This window comes from Haliotis rufescens, unplaced genomic scaffold (assembly GCF_023055435.1).
Source record: "Haliotis rufescens isolate VD_foot unplaced genomic scaffold, xgHalRufe1.0.p SCAF_15, whole genome shotgun sequence".
Taxonomy (NCBI): domain Eukaryota; kingdom Metazoa; phylum Mollusca; class Gastropoda; order Lepetellida; family Haliotidae; genus Haliotis; species Haliotis rufescens.
Genome location: NW_025963835.1, coordinates 11535179 through 11554887, shown reverse-complemented (window position 1 = coordinate 11554887; position 19709 = coordinate 11535179). Strand labels below are relative to the sequence as shown.

The 19709-nt window shown below is 43.7% G+C and overlaps 1 long non-coding RNA gene across 1 annotated transcript; it reads right to left on the bottom strand.

The window, feature by feature from the left end:
- Window positions 1-7858, bottom strand: LOC124110430. Its single transcript, XR_006857269.2, has 2 exons — window positions 7713-7858; window positions 1-673 (listed from the first exon to the last, which is right to left on the bottom strand). It is a non-coding gene; the product is annotated as an uncharacterized LOC124110430 (long non-coding RNA).
- Window positions 7859-19709: the final 11851 nt, after the last annotated feature.

Genomic DNA, 19709 nt, shown 5'->3' with positions numbered 1-19709 from the left:
TTTTGATTAGACCAAGATTTATTTTGATTGTGTATATATATACAGGAACAGATGTGAAAAATGTGGTTTATCGAATACGACTTTCATTCCGTTAAAGATAACGTTACGTTGTTTTTCAAAGGTATAGTAATGTTAAATGTTTCTTCCAACTTCCCGGCCACAAATTTGAAAGCCGAATCCGCCATTTTCCGTATTGAGTCTGACTGAAGTCCGACTGACTGACCAAGCTTTGCCAGTTTGTCCAGCACAGAGGTCTGTCTAGGGGGCTCCTGAAACCCCTGTATACCTCCCGTGCTCACAATCACCAACACCACGAACAGGATCACTGTGGACAAAACAAAGATGGCGCAGGAACAAGGCAGACGACACCATGTGCGCGCCATTATCGCAAGCGCTCTGTCTGTTAGTCAGATCGCAATCATTCTAAAGAAACGTTACTAAATCATTTTTTGTTTTAAAAATGATCTGCGAGAAGTTCAAACCGGTGTCTGTTCGTTCCTTGATATACTGGAAATAACGACATGAAATGTGCATGACACGTTTTCACCGAGTTCTTTCCCTAGCTTCTGGTATATTCCGCGATAATTATTGCTGAGTTAGCAGGCTTTCTACAAATCAAGGCTCTTCGATCCACGCCAGGCGTTGTCGTCCAGTGAAAGGCTTGACATTCCTCCTGTGCAATGATATCAATACAAACAAAATGTGTTACATACATCAATATATACACACGCACTTTTATAGGCAAATGTATTCCGGTAATGGCAGTTAGTGGTGTTTTACACGCTTTAAGATATTCCATCCATTACACTAGAAGTTTGTTTCAACTTATTGTACAAATGATTGTTAGATCTCGTTAGTCGCCGCTTACAAGCATAATCCCTTGTTACGGCTAGCATGGGTTGCTGAAGACCTATTCTAACCCGAATCTTCACGGGTCTGTACAAATGTGGGGAACCGAAACCGGGTATTTTTTGGTTTGTTGTTTAACGCCGCACTCAGCAATATTCCAGCGATATGACGACGGTGTGTAAAATAATCGAGTCTGGACCAGACTCGATTATTTTACACACCGCCGTCATATAGCTGGTATTCGTGTGACGAACCACTTGGCTACCCAACCGGTGTGCAAGGATAGTTAAAAAAATATTTAAAAATTCTAGTTTGTTTTTCACGTTAGAGACGTCATCTGTTATAAAGCCTCGTGGATTGCATTTTATTTGTTTCTGTTAATGTCTTGTAAAAATGTTATCTCTCTAAATGTATTACACTTTCAGTGAATCCTGCGTTATTTCTGTGCCCCTCTTTAGTCTTTAAATCCATCAATAAAACACCTATTGTGACCTTGCAGTCGAACATCGATGTTTCAATCGTTCCCCTTTGTAGGTGGTATCCCCAGTAATATTGCTCAAAGCAGAGTCAATCTCCCTCACTCACCCGAGGATAGTTGTGCAGTACACACAACCATGGACTGTTATATCAGCAGCTGAAATTTTTCTGATTGATATCGGATGTAGGTAAAGTACTTGACATCATTTCCTTGATATCAGTTATCATACGTACTAATGGAATTTGGTTATTTATGCACGGGCGTTGGTTGAACCACGCTTGTTAGTAGATACTGTTCTACGATTGTAAGTAGATCATGTTCTACAATTTCTATTATAACACCCACCAAAACCACGGGGCTTAACTGACACGTGTAAGCGAGAATGAGTAAATGTTGTTTTACGCTAAACTCATTAAATAACATCTTTTACTCCGATGCTTTCTCAAGTATCCACTTACATTGCGGTCATTTTTGTCTCCATTCGGAATTACCCGTTTACTGCTAAGAAAGCTTCGCTTCGTCGTGTCAAGACATTGAAAACCACCCTGATTGGCTGATTAGAAGGTGCATCTCACGTGACATCCTGTGCAGGGTTTTGTCTCGTGTTGACGGAGATCAGTATCCAATCAAAGACGATCAACTGTAAATGTCTAGGTGGCCTGAGAACAATCGAATCTTGACAAAACTATTGGATGATAGCATGATCAACGATGATACATACAAGTCAGGTGACACATCAACCAACCAATCATACACATCTCCTACTTTGTGAATTTTACTGTCCACTCAGACACTAACATGTAAGTAGTCTTTAGTAACCAGTTAGAAATAATTTGCTAATTAGACTAGTAGATGGCTTATCATAGATTTACTAATCAGATAGTAGAGATTACTATCCATCTTTCAAAGAACTACTTGTTTTATGTAGTTCATTATGTAGTTAATGATACTAATTTGATAAGTGATATTTACTAGTCTTCTTCTCATAACTGCAACAGCATATTTACGTTTTACTACACTTTAAAATATGTTCGTGTCGTAGTCATTCTACGCTTTCCACAAGTAAATAACAAATGTCATAAACAATACAGGTGAAAGATGACATCTAATGATTTGCAGTGAAATTTAAGTTAGGGGTAGATCACTCAGATCCGATGTTTAACACACACACACACACACACACACACACACACACACACACCTCTCTCTCTCTCTCTCTCTCTCTCTCTCTCTCTCTCTCATACCTTGTCTGGCCTTGAGCTAAGTCGGCATGACCTAGTTAAAACGGCCACAAGCGTTGTGAGAGGGTAAGTGTTTATCTTGCATAAAACTATCCGGGGTATCTTGTGAAAATAGGGTCAAGGTTAGTGAGAACACTATATGTGAAGGACGGTGGGCCAGTTTCATGCTGTAAAGCGCCCAGGTCTGTTAAGACGTCAGTTGTATAGCTGTAATAGTGATGGTGTCATGCGATCTGGTTGGAATTCGGTCACACACACAGTGACGTCATATTAATTTCTATTTGACGGTCTCCGATTACAACGATACTCCATTATCATTAACGTCTGTAAACTAATTCAGCTCATGTTTGTGGCCATCTTCCCGAGGCAAGGGAGTTAACTGACCTTAAAAGTCCATTTCCACCCTTGCCGAACTAGGGTGGAAATCGTGGGCTCGATCGTAGCGCCATCAGTGGCTATTACAAGTTATGTCCCTTCTAAGACTCTCCTGTTGACCAATCAGATTCCACCTCTCGTATCACTTGCATTTGCTTCAAACAAAATGGCGGCGCCTAGTCAAGACGATCTGATCAATAATCAAGATCTATATTGTGACAAAACGGGTCTTACATCGCGAAGTGCATCATATCACGTGTGCATTTTGATTAAAAACATGAAAAGATTTGGAAAATATCTGTTGACAACGAGTTGGCGGTGGACATGCTGTGCAAATATTGCAATCGACCAAAATCTGCACGACAGTTTACGAACCGGATTTCGATTTCGTTGCGCGATTTTGATTGGACTATGCATAGACTCGTTAGTCCAGCATAAATGTAACTCCATAATACAAGCCTAGTTCGGCAAGAGTGGAAACTGGACTTTTATAGTCAGTTAACTCTTTTGCCTCGGGAAGATGGTATGTGGTTTCAGCTGTGACAATCCTAGTAGACCGGTAGAAATTGACATCATAATAATGTTAATTAAACCTGGACATTTAGTACAAATAATTTGCAATGCAATACAAAGGTTAGCTCAGTTCAATGAAGTCTGGGGAAAAAAACAACGTAAATCAACCCTGGGGAAATGTGGGGGTTTTTTACCACTGAAAATGTTGAAAATGCTGAATTCAGGATGAAATGATATGAGTAAGGGTGAGGTGATACAACAAGTAGTATTGCTGTCATAGCAACATACAAGATGGGGGATGATGTGACAGAAGTTTGCTGGCGGTATTTATGAACTAAGTACAAAGCCATTTCATAATTCCCAATGAAAAGAAAACGAAGAAATCGCCGGTAGTTCAAAACCATTTTCTTTCAGTTTGGTATTTCCATCGATTACAGCCAAGGCAAGGCAAGGCATGGCAAGCATGGCAAGGCATGACAAGCATGGCAAGGCATGACACACTGTCAACACACGGACAGCACGCCGATACATTAAAAAGTACTCATGTTCTATTGTGGTGTGGTTTTACTCCAGAAATATTCTGTCATGGCCTTGGACTTTACATTTGTACATTTGTAAACGTGTACGGAATCGAACCCGGTCTTCGGCATGACGAGCGATCGGCTTAACCACACAAGACTACTGATATAGATATCGACACATGATGATGATACACAAGCCTGGGATGTGTCGTAGCACACGAGTTTCTCCGGGTTTCTGCATACAGGTGTAGATAGCGAGCTGTAGATAAAACGGATATCCAGTGACTACCTAATGTCGACCGACTTGTTTGGCAACATAGTTATGTATAAATATAACCTCAATACATATATACATACAGTTCATCTGTGCTGTGTGCCGTAGCTCAATGGCTGTTTATATGTGCGTCAGCGTGTGTCTATTTGATGATTGTGAGTAAGGTGTTACTGTGTGTGCGTCATTGTCAGGTTGCCCTCTGTGAACGTTTAAGCAAATAATGCCACTGTGTACTATGATTGTTTAACTGATATTAGATGACGACCACAGATTTCTGACTTTCGGAGAAAATGATTAGAAATAATGATTAAATCCGTTTCAAAGCGCGTGTATACTACTGTGCAATGAACCGTGCTTCATCATGTTTTCATCAGTTTCAAAAGTCAGGTTACAAAAAAGAAATATTAAAAAATAAAATATTTTATTTATGAAACGATGAAACTCTACAGTTCCGACAAAATTGTATTGTGAGTGAATCTGGTTTTATGCCGTTTTGAACAGTGTTTCAGTAATGTCAGGGTGTTGCAGCTTGATGTGGGAGGAAGCCCATAGTAATGCAAGTTTGAGACCTTTACAAGGGACACCCTGCTGACAATACACGTGAGTGAGCGAGTGTTTGACACCGCTTCGAACATTACTCCATCTCTATCTCGGCGTGTTAGCTGGATGCGGAAGGAGAGCCCGAGGGGATGCAGGTCTTAAACGTTAACACGAGCACGGACATGGTGCTGACAACAGTAGAAACACAACCAGCCGCAAATACTGATGGCAAACAAAGAGTTAACAAATAGATGTCTCCCCCCTGTCAAAATGGATCACTGGTACGTCATGTTTGTTGTAAGAGTCCACTAAACTGGGTATCGGATGGTCAGGGTCTGTGACGGTATACCTGGTTCAAACTGGATACAGCTGGAAGATTGCAGATTGCGACGTGAAACAACATTCATTTATTGATATCACAAATTCAGTTATTTTTAGATATCTATACTGAACCGCAGAAGAAACGTCACCATGGATAGATATATGAGACCTTATTTGTCCAAACACTGTAAACATACTTTGAGACATATTAAAAAGATGAAACTTGGCAAAACTGATCATCAAGGCTTAAATTAAAGTGTCAAATGTTCTTAAAGTTAAACACAACACTAGTCTTTGAGAAAATGGCATCACAAGACAGTATCTCGTGTGTCCGCTATGTGCATTGATGACTGCCGTGCAACGTCGATACATTGCATGAATGAGGCGGTTGATGAAGGCCATAGGCAGTTGTCGGCCTTGGTCGACGTCATTCATTTGAATCTTGTCCCACAGGTCCACTGCATGATTCTGATGCCATTCTGCTGGAGGAAGTCTCTTGTTGCTCTCGTAGTGTGGGCACGGGCGTTATCATGCTGAAACTCGTGGTTGCGGCGACGTGCCAAATGATGTATGGCGTGTGGTCTCAAGACTTGATCAATGTACCGAGCTGCTGTGACACCATTGACTCTCCCTGGGCCGATGTTCTGGAAGACCACAGGGCCGACCCTCTGTGCAAGACCAATTCCACCCCACACCATGATGCTCGGACCACCCCACGAGTCTCTCTCAACAACACAAGCATCCGAATAACGTTTCCCACGGCGTCGCCAGACTCGCTCTCTCTCTCTCTATCTCTCTGCCATCTGCTTTTGAGATACAGTAACGGCTCTCGCCTGAGAAGAGGACTCTTCTCCACTGCTGGTGGCGCCAATGCTGGTGCTGTGTTGCCCACTGAAGACGGTCCCGGCGATGACATGGTGTCAGAATGTGTCCTCGGTGTGGCCTGTGACAGTGGAGGTGTCTGCTCGTCAATCGTCGACGCACGGTGTCCCCACTAATGTGTCGCTGTTGTGTCACCATGATCTGTCGAGCAGTTTTCGCTGCAGTAACAAAGTGATCTTGAAGATGCTGTCGCACAATCTGACGATCCTGACGTCGGATGGTGACCCTTGGTCTTCCACGTGGTCGGTCATCTGTAGTGTTGGTGGTCTGGTACCGTTGCTGGAGCCTGCATATGGTCCTTACGTGGACTTGAAATGCATTGGCTACTTGCCGGGCGGTTTGTCAAGTTTGCAATCGTCCAAGGGCTTGGTGTCGCTGATTTCTTGTCAATCTTTGCATGTGGTAGCCATTCAATAACGAATGAATGGATTTTTACAGGGCAAGAAAAGGGGGAACGCATGTGCATTTCAATTTGCACGGAACTCGCGTGCATCGGGTTACCATGGCCGTTGTCGTTATGCGTTTGGGCGAACGGTTTTATTGTCATCTGCTTTGTTTTTTTATCATCAAATTTCTTTTTTCTGGACAAGGTAATGTTAAATTTTAGAAACTTTGACAAAAATTACCCAGATATTTAAATGACAACTTTTCATGCAATGTTACTTGGGGTGACGTTTCTTTTGCGGTTCAGTATATAAATCGACCTGGTGTTGGCACAATATATAAATTGGGCTTATGTTATGTCGATTAATTGACGAAAAATTATGAATACCGTGTCCATTTCCAATGCTTAATCGACTTCCTTAGACGGAAAGTGACATGTCAGTGCTTGATATGTTTATAGTTATCTCTGTCATCTTCAGGCCGCATACAGGATGCATGTCAAGCACGTGCTTCCCTTAGTTTCCACCTGTTTCCTTGTTTCTCTTCATCAGTACAAGTGAAGCTGTGACCTTGGTATCAACACGGATGTATTCAGCCATACACATATATTTTCTTATAATAAAGTACAGTTATATACATTAATATATATGTGCAAATCCAGTATGGAATATCTACGATTTAGATCAAGTTGTTATTTCCAAAGTAATGTAACAAGTCTAAGTAATCTTAAGAAACGTAACGTTACACTAAAACCGGACAAGAGTTTGTTTGTTTGTTTATATATTGATAAATCTTCAGCAACCTATGCTTGTCGTAAAAGTCGACTATGCTTGTCGTAAAAGGCGACTAACGGGATCGGGTGGTCAGGCTCGCTGATTCGGTAGATGCACCTCAACATATCCCAGTTGCGTAGATCGCTGCTATTGGTATCAATCACTAGATTGTCTGGTTATCTCTCAATTATTTACAGACCGCCTTCATATCGCTGGAATATTGCTGAGTGTGCGGCGTTAAACAACAACAAACACACCTATTCAATCCTGGGTGAACAGAGGCATATTACGAACACAGTCACTAGCCTAAAGTGACACCACACGTGTTACATGTTCTTCAGAAGCTCTCAGGAGTCAAGCTGTGCACGGGACCACGTGTCAACTATTGCGAGCATAAATATTGTTTCCTCGAGGAAACTCACTTGTTTCACTTGTACATGCGTGTCCAAAAAAGGGCGCAAATTCATTATCCCTGGCACATATAGGGACATCTAACCAGAAACTGTGATATAACATTCAGTTTAGAGGAATGCGAGGTTAAAAATTCCATATTTCACTAACCTTGTATACAGCAATAATCTAGGCAGCGTGACTGTATGGCGGCATTGTCTACAGATTAACCCCCTGTAGATTTAGCAGATGTAAAGACTGTTCTTGTTTCCACGGTCAGGGGACGTGCCATACAAAGTCCGGACAATTACACCCTGTACTGGTTCAGTCCTCGTTATAGTTCTCGGATACGTCGGAACTATATAGGTCTTCATATGCCAAGTGAACTAAAGAAAGTGTGTATTTTAATTACCAAGATGTTCTTTCATAGCATTCATTGAATCACTATTGGAGCTGAGATTTTGAAATAATCCCTAAATATTCGAGTTACCTCAAGAGAAAAACAGTCCTGTAAATATCATTAACTTTTTTAGATTGTCTGCAACATGCATTATGTGTTAAGAAGTAAGACGAAATGTCATTCTTGATGCTATTTTCTACCACGTTCGTGCTATTTGTGTTGCGTTGTGATGAAGTGGGACGATCTTGGTCGTACAAATGTCTCCCGTCGGCCATGCATTTGTATGTTTATGTCGTGTTGTTCTGTGATACGATTATGTCTTGTAGCTGTATTGATGTACGTCTATATGCTGTTCTGTGTATAGCATTACTGTATGTCGTGTTGTTCTGTGATACGATTATGTCTTGTAGCTGTATTGATGTACGTCTATATGCTGTTCTGTGTATAACATTACTGTATGTCGTGTTGTTCTGTGATACGATTATGTCTTGTAGCTGTATTGATGTACGTCTATATGCTGTTCTGTGTATAACATTACTGTATGTCGTGTTGTTCTGTTTATAGAATTACTGTATGTCGCGTTGTTCTGTTTATAGCATTAATGTATGTCGTGTTGTTCTGTTTATAGCATACTGTACGTCGCGTTGTTCTGTTTATAGAATTACTGTATGTCGCGTTGTTCTGTTTATAGCATTAATGTATGTCGCGTTGTTCTGTGATACGATTATGCCTTATAGCTGTATTGATGTACGTCTATATGCTCTTCTGTTTATAGCATTACTGTATGTCGCGTTGTTCTGTTTATAACATTTCTGTATGTCGGGTTGTTCAGTTTATAGCATTACTGCATGTCGGGTTGTTCAGTTTATAGCATTACTGCATGTCGCATTGTTCTGTTGATAACACTGTTGTGTGTCGTCTTGTTCTGTTTATAACACTTCTGTATGTCGTGTTGTTCTGTTTAAAGCATTACTGCATGTCGTGTTGTTCTGTTTATAGCATTACTGTATGTTGCGTTGCTCTGTTTATAGCATTACTGTATGTCGTGTTGTTCTATTGATAACACTACTGTGTGTCCTGTTGTTCTGTTTATAACACTTCTGTATGTCGTGTTGTTCTGTTTATAGCATTACTGCATGTCGTGTTGTTCTGTTTATAGCATTACTGTATGTTGCGTTGTTCTGTTTATAACACTTCTGTATATCATGTAGTTCTGTTTATAACATTATTATATGTCGTATTGTTCTGTTTATAGCATTACTGTATGTCACATTGTTCTGTTTATAACACTACTGTATGTCATGTTGTTCTGTTTATAACATTACTGTATGTTGCGTTGTTCTCTTTATAACATTACTGTATGTCGTGTTGTTCTTTCATACGATTATGTGTTGTAGCTGTATTGATGTACGATTATATGCTGTTTTGTTTATAACATTACTGTTTGTTGCGTTGTTCTGTGATACGATTATGTCTTGTAGCTGTATTGATGTACGTCTATATGCTGTTCTGTGTATAACATTACTGTATGTCGCGTTGTTCTGTTTATAGCATTACTGTATGTCGCGTTGTTCTGTTTATAACACTTCTATATTTCGTGTTGTTCTGTTTATAACATTACTGTATGTCGTGTTGTTCTGTTTATAACACTTCTGTTCGTCGTGTTGTTCTGTTTATAACATTACTGCATGTCGTGTTGTTCTGTTTATAACACTGTTGTATGTCGTATTGTTCTGTTTATAACACTTCTGTATGTCGTGTTGTTCTGTGTATAGCACTTCTGTATGTCGTGTTGTTCTGTTAATGACATTACTGTATGTCACGTTGTTCTGTTTATAACACTTCCGTTCGTCGTGTTGTTCTGTTTATAACATTACTGTATGTCGTGTTGTTCTGTTTATAACACTGTTGTATGTCGTGTTGTTCTGTTTATAACTCTTCTGTATGTCGTGTTGTTCTGTTTAAAAACATTACTGTATGTCGTGTTGTTTTGTTTATAACATAACTGTATGTTGCGTTGTTCTGTTTATAACACTTCTGTATGTCACGTTGATCTGTTTATAACACTTCTGTATGTCACGTTGTTCTGTTTATAACACTTCTGTATGTCGTGTTCTTTTTATAACACTGTTTTATGTCGTGTTGTTCTGTTTATAACATTACTGTATGTCGCGTTGTTCTATTTATAACATTACTGTATGTCGTGTTCGACGTGTTGTTCTGTGATACTATAATGTCTTGTAGCTGTATTGATGTACGTCTATATACTGTATGTCGTGTTGTTCTGTTTATATCCATTCTGTATGTCGTGTTGTTCTGTGATATGGCTTTATGGTGTGCTGTGTTGTTTATGACAGGTCTTGTTTGAATTTATGATACGAGTATATGTTTTGGGGTTTTTTTCATTCGTCTATATGGTGTGTTGTCATACGTCTATATGGTGTGTTGTCATACATCTATATGGTGTGTTGTCATACGTCTATATGCCGTGTTGTCATACGTCTATATGGCGTGTTGTCATACGTCTATATGGTGTGTTGTCATACGTCTATATGCCGTGTTGTCATATGTATATATGATGTGTTTGGTTGTCATACGCCTATATGGTGTGTTGTCATACGTCTATATGGTGTGCTGCCATACGTCTATATAATGTGTTGTCATACGTCTATATAGTGTGTTGTCATACGTCTATATAGTGTGTTGCCATACGTCTATATGCTGTTTTGTCATACGTCTATATGGTGTGTTGCCATACGTCTATATGCTGTTTTGTCATACGTCTATATAGTGTGTTGTCATACGTCTATATGGTGTGCTGTCATACATCTATATGGTGTGTTGTCATACGTCTATATAGTGTGTTGCCATACGTCTATATGCTGTTTTGTCATACGTCTATATGGTGTGTTGTCATACGTCTATATGATGTGTTGTCATACGTCTATATGGTGTTTTGTCATACGTCTATATGGTGTGTTGTCATCGGTCTGTATTGTGTGTTGTCATACGTCTATATGGTGTGTTTGGTTGTCATACATCTATATGGTGTGTTGCCATTCGTCTTATATGACAACACACCCGGGTGGCACTGACATATTGTCACAGCATCGATGTCTAGACGTGGCCCCCTTTACCATCTCTTGACGGGTAAAGTCCTCTCGCCCCACGGGTACACTTTGACGTGATGTCCCAAATGCATTACAATCATCGTTTTGCAGTTGTTGCTTATCTTTCAGCTGAAGGCAATCAATGGCGACATATATAGCCTATATTAGTCAAAGCAAACCGCTGCATGCCGTCGCCTCCAGCTCTCAGTCCCGGGTAAAGGGCGCCACACATACATCAACCTTTTAGGATCAATTATCGACACGATCCTACAGCGACACTAAGAGATTGTGTGCACGACTAAGCAGGGTGTGTTATCATCGCATGTAGCACAGTCAGCACTATTGTGAGGACGACTTATGCACCCAAACACCTTGCAACTACCGCGTGCAAGGCCCCCGATTTTTTATCTGTGAGGTGTGAGCAGAGACCATCTATTATATGGTCTCTGGTGTGAGCTTATACCTCCGACGTGCCAACCAATACCCTCCTTCTCTCTCACAGTTTTCTTACTGCTGAATTAATCATGTTTGTCATGTTAAACATGAATTGGGTGGTCGGATGTGTAGTTTATCTTTGTCTCTCTGTCTCCTCCCTCTCTCTCTTTCTTTGTCTCTCTCTGTCTCTCTCCCTCTCCCCCTCTCTCGCTATCTCTGTCTGTTTCTGATGCTCTCTCCTTGTCTCTCTCTCCCCTTTCTCCTCTCTCTCTCTCTCTCTCTCTCTGTCCCTCACTCACCATCTGTATGTGTGCCTCCACTATCGCACTGTCACCTTTTTGTGTGTGTGTGTGTCTGTCTGTCTGACAGTGTGTGCATGTGTGTCTGTGTGTGTCTATCTGGTCATCTCTCAATCTGTGCCACGGTAGTTAATTACCCGAGTACATCAACAGCCACTGCTAGTGAGATTCAGTCGGTGTCCCCGGGCAACAGTCGACCCAGTAACAGTCCGATATACCCCCGGGGCGTCCCCCACATTAAACAGAGCGGCACGGCTACGGACTCCCTAGCCACATCACACACGACATAGTACACGCACGTCTGGGAACGTCAACACATGACAACAAATTCTCCAGATTATCAGATCCCTGTACTGACATGTCGTCGGAACACTTCCAGTGACCAACCACTAGGTGCGGTCGATTATTACAATTCGAGTGATAACATATCATAACAGGTAACCAGTGTTAATCAAGGATGACTTAGGGCAGTATCCGAAATATAACGTATGCATATAATGCAACATTAGACATAATGGTCGCAAGGAGACGGAGCCATTGCTATAACACATAACTATGAGATGTTAACAACTGCTTCATTGCTTGACAAAGCCGCCATTGTACCTTTTCTATTTGAGTGAGTGAGTGAGTTGGGTTACACGCCGTTTGTAACATTATTCGAGTTATATCACGGCGTGTCAGAGCCCCCTTTCTATTTACTGCATGTAAAACGACAAGGAAGTTCACACTAACGCTGATAACATCAAACATGCATAATCATCATCAAAGTTGCATTATTGATTCTAAAGTATTTATATCGACAATCTAAAGTTAAGTTTCCCTGTCGCATATCAGAACAGAATACACATATACTCTCAATACCTAGTTCATGATAGTCATTAAAAATGCATTTTTTCATGACTGAATCAATAAATGAAACTCCTGATTCGTTTCGGGCGATGCACTTGAAGGCTGCAAACTAGAGTAACGCAGCCCTGGGTTTCAGTAGGTATGGACACTTAGGTCAAACGAAGTAGGGGCGGTCGGGCAGCCTAGTGGTTAAAGCGTTAGTTCGTCACGCCGAAGACCCGGGTCGCATTCCCGACATGGGCACAATGTGTGAAGCCCATTTCTGGTGTTCCCCGCTGTGATATTGCCGGAATATTGCTAAAAGCGGCGTAAAACCATACTCACTCACTCACTCAAACGAAGATGTGACGTAACATGAGCTAACAAGGTTAACGCGGTTTATACTTGGTCAACACGGGTTCACCTTGGTCGCCCAGGGTTTTTAAATCTAACGCAAGCGCTGCAAAGTCTGAACAAAATGTCTACCCTCTTCCGTGTCTGCCTGACACAACCACTTATCTCTGTATACGTCTGTATGCGTAGATTATGATAGATTATTGCTCGTATAAGTAAACAATCCCGATATTTGCTATCCGTTATAAGATAACCGATGTGTTATCACAATAGCAAGCACAACAGTAATTTCAACCTCTCCGTAGCTTTGTTTGTGTATGAAATCATAATGTTGCGTCGTGATGGTTATATGTATCGACCCTTACATTCTGTTGGTTGTCATAACAGGCAAAAAACTCGATCGGGTGGTCCGGCTCGGGTTTGGTTCATGTCGTGTCATCACTCCAAGCCCAATTGGGTGATGCTCATAATATTAACCGCTGGTTTGTCTGGCCCAGATTTGATTATTTACAGGTCGCTGAGAAATACATGCAGCTTGAATATATCTGTATATATCTGTATATGACGTCAAACAACAGCAAAAGGGAAGATAAAACACAGTGCATTGCTAAAGTAATTGTTGATGTAATACAGACACCATTGTGAACGTAATTCATAACAAATTGTTGACCTAATACAGACGCCATTGTTGACGTTATGCAGACACCATTGTTAACGTAATACAGACGCCATTGTTGACGTAATACAGACACCATTGTTGACGTAATACAGTCGCCATTGTTGACGTAATGCAGACACCACTGTTGACGTAATACAGACACCATTGTTGACGTAATACAGACACCATTGTTGATGTAATACAGACACCATTGTTGACTTTATACAGACACCATTGTGGACGCAATACAGACACCATCGTTGACGTAATACTGACACCATTGTTGACGTAATACACACACCATCGTTGACATAATACAGACATCATTGTAGAAGTAATACCGACATCATTGTTGAAGTAATACAGACACTATTGTTGACGTAATTCATACACCATTTTTGACGTAATACAGACACCAGCGTTGACGTTATTCAGACACCATTATTGACGTATAACAGACATCATTGTTGACGTAATTCATACACCATTTGTTGACGTAATGCAGACACCAGTGTTGACGTCTTACAGACACAATTGTGGACGTAATTCATGCACTATTGTTGACGTAATACAGACACCATTGTTGACGTAATGCACACACCATTGTTGACGTAATACAGAAAGCATCGTTGACGTAATACAGGCATCATTGTTGAAATAATACAGACACCATTATTGACGTATTACAGACATCATTGATGACGTAATGCAGACACCAGTGTTGACGTATTACAGACACAATTGTGGACGTAATTCATGCACTATTGTTGACGTAATACAGACATCATTGATGACGTAATGCAGACACCAGTGTTGACGTTATTCAGACACCATTGTTAAGGTAATTCCTACACCATTGTTGATGTAATACAAACACCATTGTCCTTAATGAGGCTGCCCAACCCTGTTTGGTAGGGGGATTCGGGGTCTATTTTGCGGGTATTAGACACCCAGCAGTGTGGAATACAGGTACGCAAATTCAACATTTAAAAAACAATACGTAAAAATATATATATATTATATTATTTCGACATTTTTTTCAGTAAGTTAACTTCAAATCTCTCCCTTTTCTCAATGCTTTTGAGATTTGTTATACGTATTCGGAGAGTGAAATATTAGATCGGATATTCGGGGGTGGGGGTTGGTGGGAAGGGGGTTTGTGGGGGTTGGGTACTATTAGCATTAGGGATGCCAACGTTTATAATCCCGCCGGGTATTGTGAATCTTTTCCTGATTTCAATCACCACTAAGCAGCTGAACCAACGGACACAATTGATGCAGGCTCTCCACAAACGCTCATTCATACTCATTGAAGCAACCCAGTTGTGTCGAGCTTACTACAGCGACCTTGACAAGTCTACTAAAACTAGGTGACCTGCTGAAGTATCACTTGAATTTCAGTCTCGTCTTGGTGTTTGTCGGCCACAAGGACGCTGTGGCGCAACCAGGCGACCGCGCCACACACACTCGCCGACATGCTCAGTCGGCACTTGCCGGACCTGTTAAAAATATTAAAACTAAAGACAGAAATAGACTAGAAGTAAAAACGTTTTTTGTTCCACGATTATTGTGTGCGTGTAGATACATGTGTATAATTTACAGCGCATTTAGTATCTCCCCAACACCCAACTCTGGTCGTACAAGGTCCGCTGACATTTTTATGAAGGGAAGGACAGACAGACAACTAAATATAGAATGCCCTGGGTTGAATGAATTTTACTCTAGATAACGATACCACGCTGTTGTAGATCAACCAATTTATATTTTGACCTGCATAATTAACATGTATGATGCAACGTTCTTAGAACCCCCCCCAAAAAAAACAACAACAAAGCACTCGACACCCATAACAACAAAAGCACCCCACCTCAGACACACAAACACACCAATTCCTCACCTACCCTCAGCCCACTCTAAACCCTCTATTCCTCACAGCCCCTCAGCCCACTCTAAACCCTCTATTCCTCACAGCCCCTCAGCCCACCTTAAACCCTCTATTCCTCACAGCCCCTCAGCCCACTCTAAACCCTCTATTCCTAACAGCCCCTCAGCCCACTCTAAACCCTCTATTCCTCACAGCCCCTCAGCCCACTCTAAACCCCTCTATTCCTCACTTCCCCCAAGCCCACTCTAAACCCTCTATTCCTCACCTACCCTCAGCCCACTCTAAACCCCTCTATTCCTCACCTTCCCTCAGCCCACCCTAAACACCTCTATTCCTCACAGCCCCTCAGCCCACTCTAAACCCCTCTATTCCTCACTTCCCCTCAGCCCAACCTAAACCACTCTATTCCTCACCTCCCCTCAGCCCACTCTAAACCCCTCTATTCCTCACAGCCCCTCAGCCCACTCTAAACCCCTCTATTCCTCACCTACCCTCAGCCCACTCTAAACACCTCTATTCCTCACCTTCCCTCAGCCCACTCTAAACACCTCTATTCCTCACCTTCCCTCAGCCCACTCTAAACCCCTCTATTCCTCACTTCCCCCAAGCCCACTCTAAACCCTCTATTCCTCACCTACCCTCAGCCCACTCTAAACCCCTCTATTCCTCCCCTCCCCTCAGCCCACTCTAAATCCTCTATTCCTCCCCTCCCCTCAGCCCACTCTAAACACCTCTATTCCTCCCCTCCCCTCAGCCCACTCTAAACCCCTCTATTCCTCACAGCCCCTCAGCCCACTCTAAACACCTCTATTCCTCACCTTCCCTCAGCCCACTCTAAACCCCTCTATACCTCACCTACCCTCAGCCCACTCTAAACCCCTCTATTCCTCACCTTCCCTCAGCCCACTCTAAATCCTCTATTCCACCCCTCCCCTCAGCCCACTCTAAACACCTCTATTCCTCCCCTCCCCTCAGCCCACTCTAAACCCCTCTATTCCTCACCTCCCCTCAGCCCAACCTTAACCACTCTATTCCCCACCTCCCCTCAGCCCACTCTAAACCCCTCTATTCCTCACCTCCCCTCAGCCCACTCTAAACACCTCTATTCCACGCCTCCCCTCAGCCCACTCTTAACAACTCTATTCCTCACCTACCCTTAGCCCACTCGAAACACCTCTATTCCACGCCTCCCCTCAGCCCACTCTTAAAACCTCTATTCCTCACCTACCCCTCAGCCCACTCTAAACACCTCTATTCCACGCCTCCCCTCAGCCCACTCTTAACCCCTCTATTCCTCACCTACCTTCAGCCCACTGTAAATCCCTCTATTCCTAATCTCCCCTCTGCCCAATCTAAACAACTCTATTCCTCATCTCAGCCCACTCTAAACCCCTCTATTCCTCACCTCCCCTCAGCCCACTCTAAACACCTCTATTCCACGCCTCCCCTCAGCCCACTCTTAACCACTCTATTCCTCACCTACCCTTAGCCCACTCGAAACACCTCTATTCCACGCCTCCCCTCAGCCCACTCTTAACCCCTCTATTCCTCACCTACCCCCAGCCCACTCTAAACACCTCTCTTCCACGCCTCCCCTCAGCCCACTCTTAACCCCTCTATTCCTCACCTACCTTCAGCCCACTGTAAATCCCTCTATTCCTAATCTCACCTCAGCCCACTCTAAACCCCTCTTTTACTCCCCTCCCCTCAGCCCACTCTAAACCCCTCTATTCCTCCCCTCTACTCAGCCCACTGTAAACTCCTCTATTCCACGCCTCCCCTCAGCCCACTCTAAACTCCTCTATCCCTCCCCTCCCCTCAGCCCACTCTAACCCCTCTATTCCTCACTCAGCCCACTCTAAACCCCTCTATTCCTCACCTACCCTCAGCCCACTCTAATCCCCTCTATTCCTCACCTACCCTCAGCCCACTGTAAAACCCTCTATTCCTCACCTCAGCCCACTCTAAACACCTCTATTCCTCACCTTCCCTCAGCCCACCCTAAACACCTCTATTCCTCGCCTCCCCTCAGCCCACTCTAAACCCTCTATTCCTCACCTACCCTCAGCCCACTCTAAACCCCTCTATTCCTCACAGCCCCTCAGCCCACTCTAAACACCTCTATTCCTCACCTCCCCTCAGCCCACTCTAAACCCCTCTATTCCTCACCTACCCTCAGCCCACTCTAAACACCTCTATTCCTCACCTTCCCTCAGCCCACTCTAAACACCTCTATTCCTCACCTCCCCTCAGCCCACTCTAAACACCTCTATTCCTCCCCTCCCCTCAGCCCACTCTGAACACCTCTATTCCTCACCTTCCCTCAGCCCACTCTAAACCCCTCTATTCCTCACAGCCCCTCAGCCCACTCTAAACCCCTCTATTCCTCACTTCCCCTCAGCCCAACCTAAACCACTCTATTCCTCACCTCCCCTCAGCCCACTCTAAACCCCTCTATTCCTCACAGCCCCTCAGCCCACTCTAAACCCCTCTATTCCTCACCTACCCTCAGCCCACTCTAAACCACTCTATTCCTCACCTTCCCTCAGCCCACTCTAAACCCCTCTATTCCTCACCTTCCCTCAGCCCACTCTAAACCCCTCTATTCCTCTCTTCCCCCAAGCCCACTCTAAACCCTCTATTCCTCACCTACCCTCAGCCCACTCTAAACCCCTCTATTCCTCACCTTCCCTCAGCCCACTCTAAATCCTCTATTCCTCCCCTCTACTCAGCCCACTCTAAACACCTCTATTCCTCCCCTCCCCTCAGCCCACTCTAAACCCCTCTATTCCTCACCTCCCCTCAGCCCAACCTAAACCACTCTATTCCTCACCTACCCTCAGCCCACTCTAAACACCTCTATTCCACGCCTCCCCTCAGCCCACTCTTAACAACTCTATTCCTCACCTACCCTTAGCCCACTCGAAACACCTCTATTCCACGCCTCCCCTCAGCCCACTCTTAACCCCTCTATTCCTCACCTACCCCTCAGCCCACTCTAAACACCTCTATTCCACGCCTCCCCTCAGCCCACTCTAAACCCCTCTATTCCTCACCTTCCCTCAGCCCACTCTAAACCCCTCTATTCCTCTCTTCCCCCAAGCCCACTCTAAACCCTCTATTCCTCACCTACCCTCAGCCCACTCTAAACCCCTCTATTCCTCACCTTCCCTCAGCCCACTCTAAATCCTCTATTCCTCCCCTCTACTCAGCCCACTCTAAACACCTCTATTCCTCCCCTCCCCTCAGCCCACTCTAAACCCCTCTATTCCTCACCTCCCCTCAGCCCAACCTAAACCACTCTATTCCTCACCTACCCTCAGCCCACTCTAAACACCTCTATTCCACGCCTCCCCTCAGCCCACTCTTAACAACTCTATTCCTCACCTACCCTCAGCCCACTCTAAACCCCTCTATTCCTCACAGCCCCTCAGCCCACTCTAAACCCCTCTATTCCTCACCTACCCTCAGCCCACTCTAAACACCTCTATTCCTCACCTTCCCTCAGCCCACTCTAAACACCTCTATTCCTCACCTCCCCTCAGCCCACTCTTAACCACTCTATTCCTCACCTACCCTTAGCCCACTCGAAACACCTCTATTCCACGCCTCCCCTCAGCCCACTCTTAACCCCTCTATTCCTCACCTACCCCTCAGCCCACTCTAAACACCTCTATTCCACGCCTCCCCTCAGCCCACTCTTAACCCCTCTATTCCTCACCTACCTTCAGCCCACTGTAAATCCCTCTATTCCTAATCTCCCCTCAGCCCAATCTAAACAACTCTATTCCTCATCTCAGCCCACTCTAAACCCCTCTATTCCTCACCTCCCCTCAGCCCACTCTAAACACCTCTATTCCACGCCTCCCCTCAGCCCACTCTTAACCACTCTATTCCTCACCTACCCTTAGCCCACTCGAAACACCTCTATTCCACGCCTCCCCTCAGCCCACTCTTAACCCCTCTATTCCTCACCTACCTTCAGCCCACTGTAAATCCCTCTATTCCTAATCTCCCCTCTGCCCAATCTAAACAACTCTATTCCTCACCTCAGCCCACTCTAAACCCCTCTTTTACTCCCCTCCCCTCAGCCCACTCTAAACCCCTCTATTCCTCCCCTCTACTCAGCCCACTGTAAACTCCTCTATTCCACGCCTCCCCTCAGCCCACTCTAAACTCCTCTATCCCTCCCCTCCCCT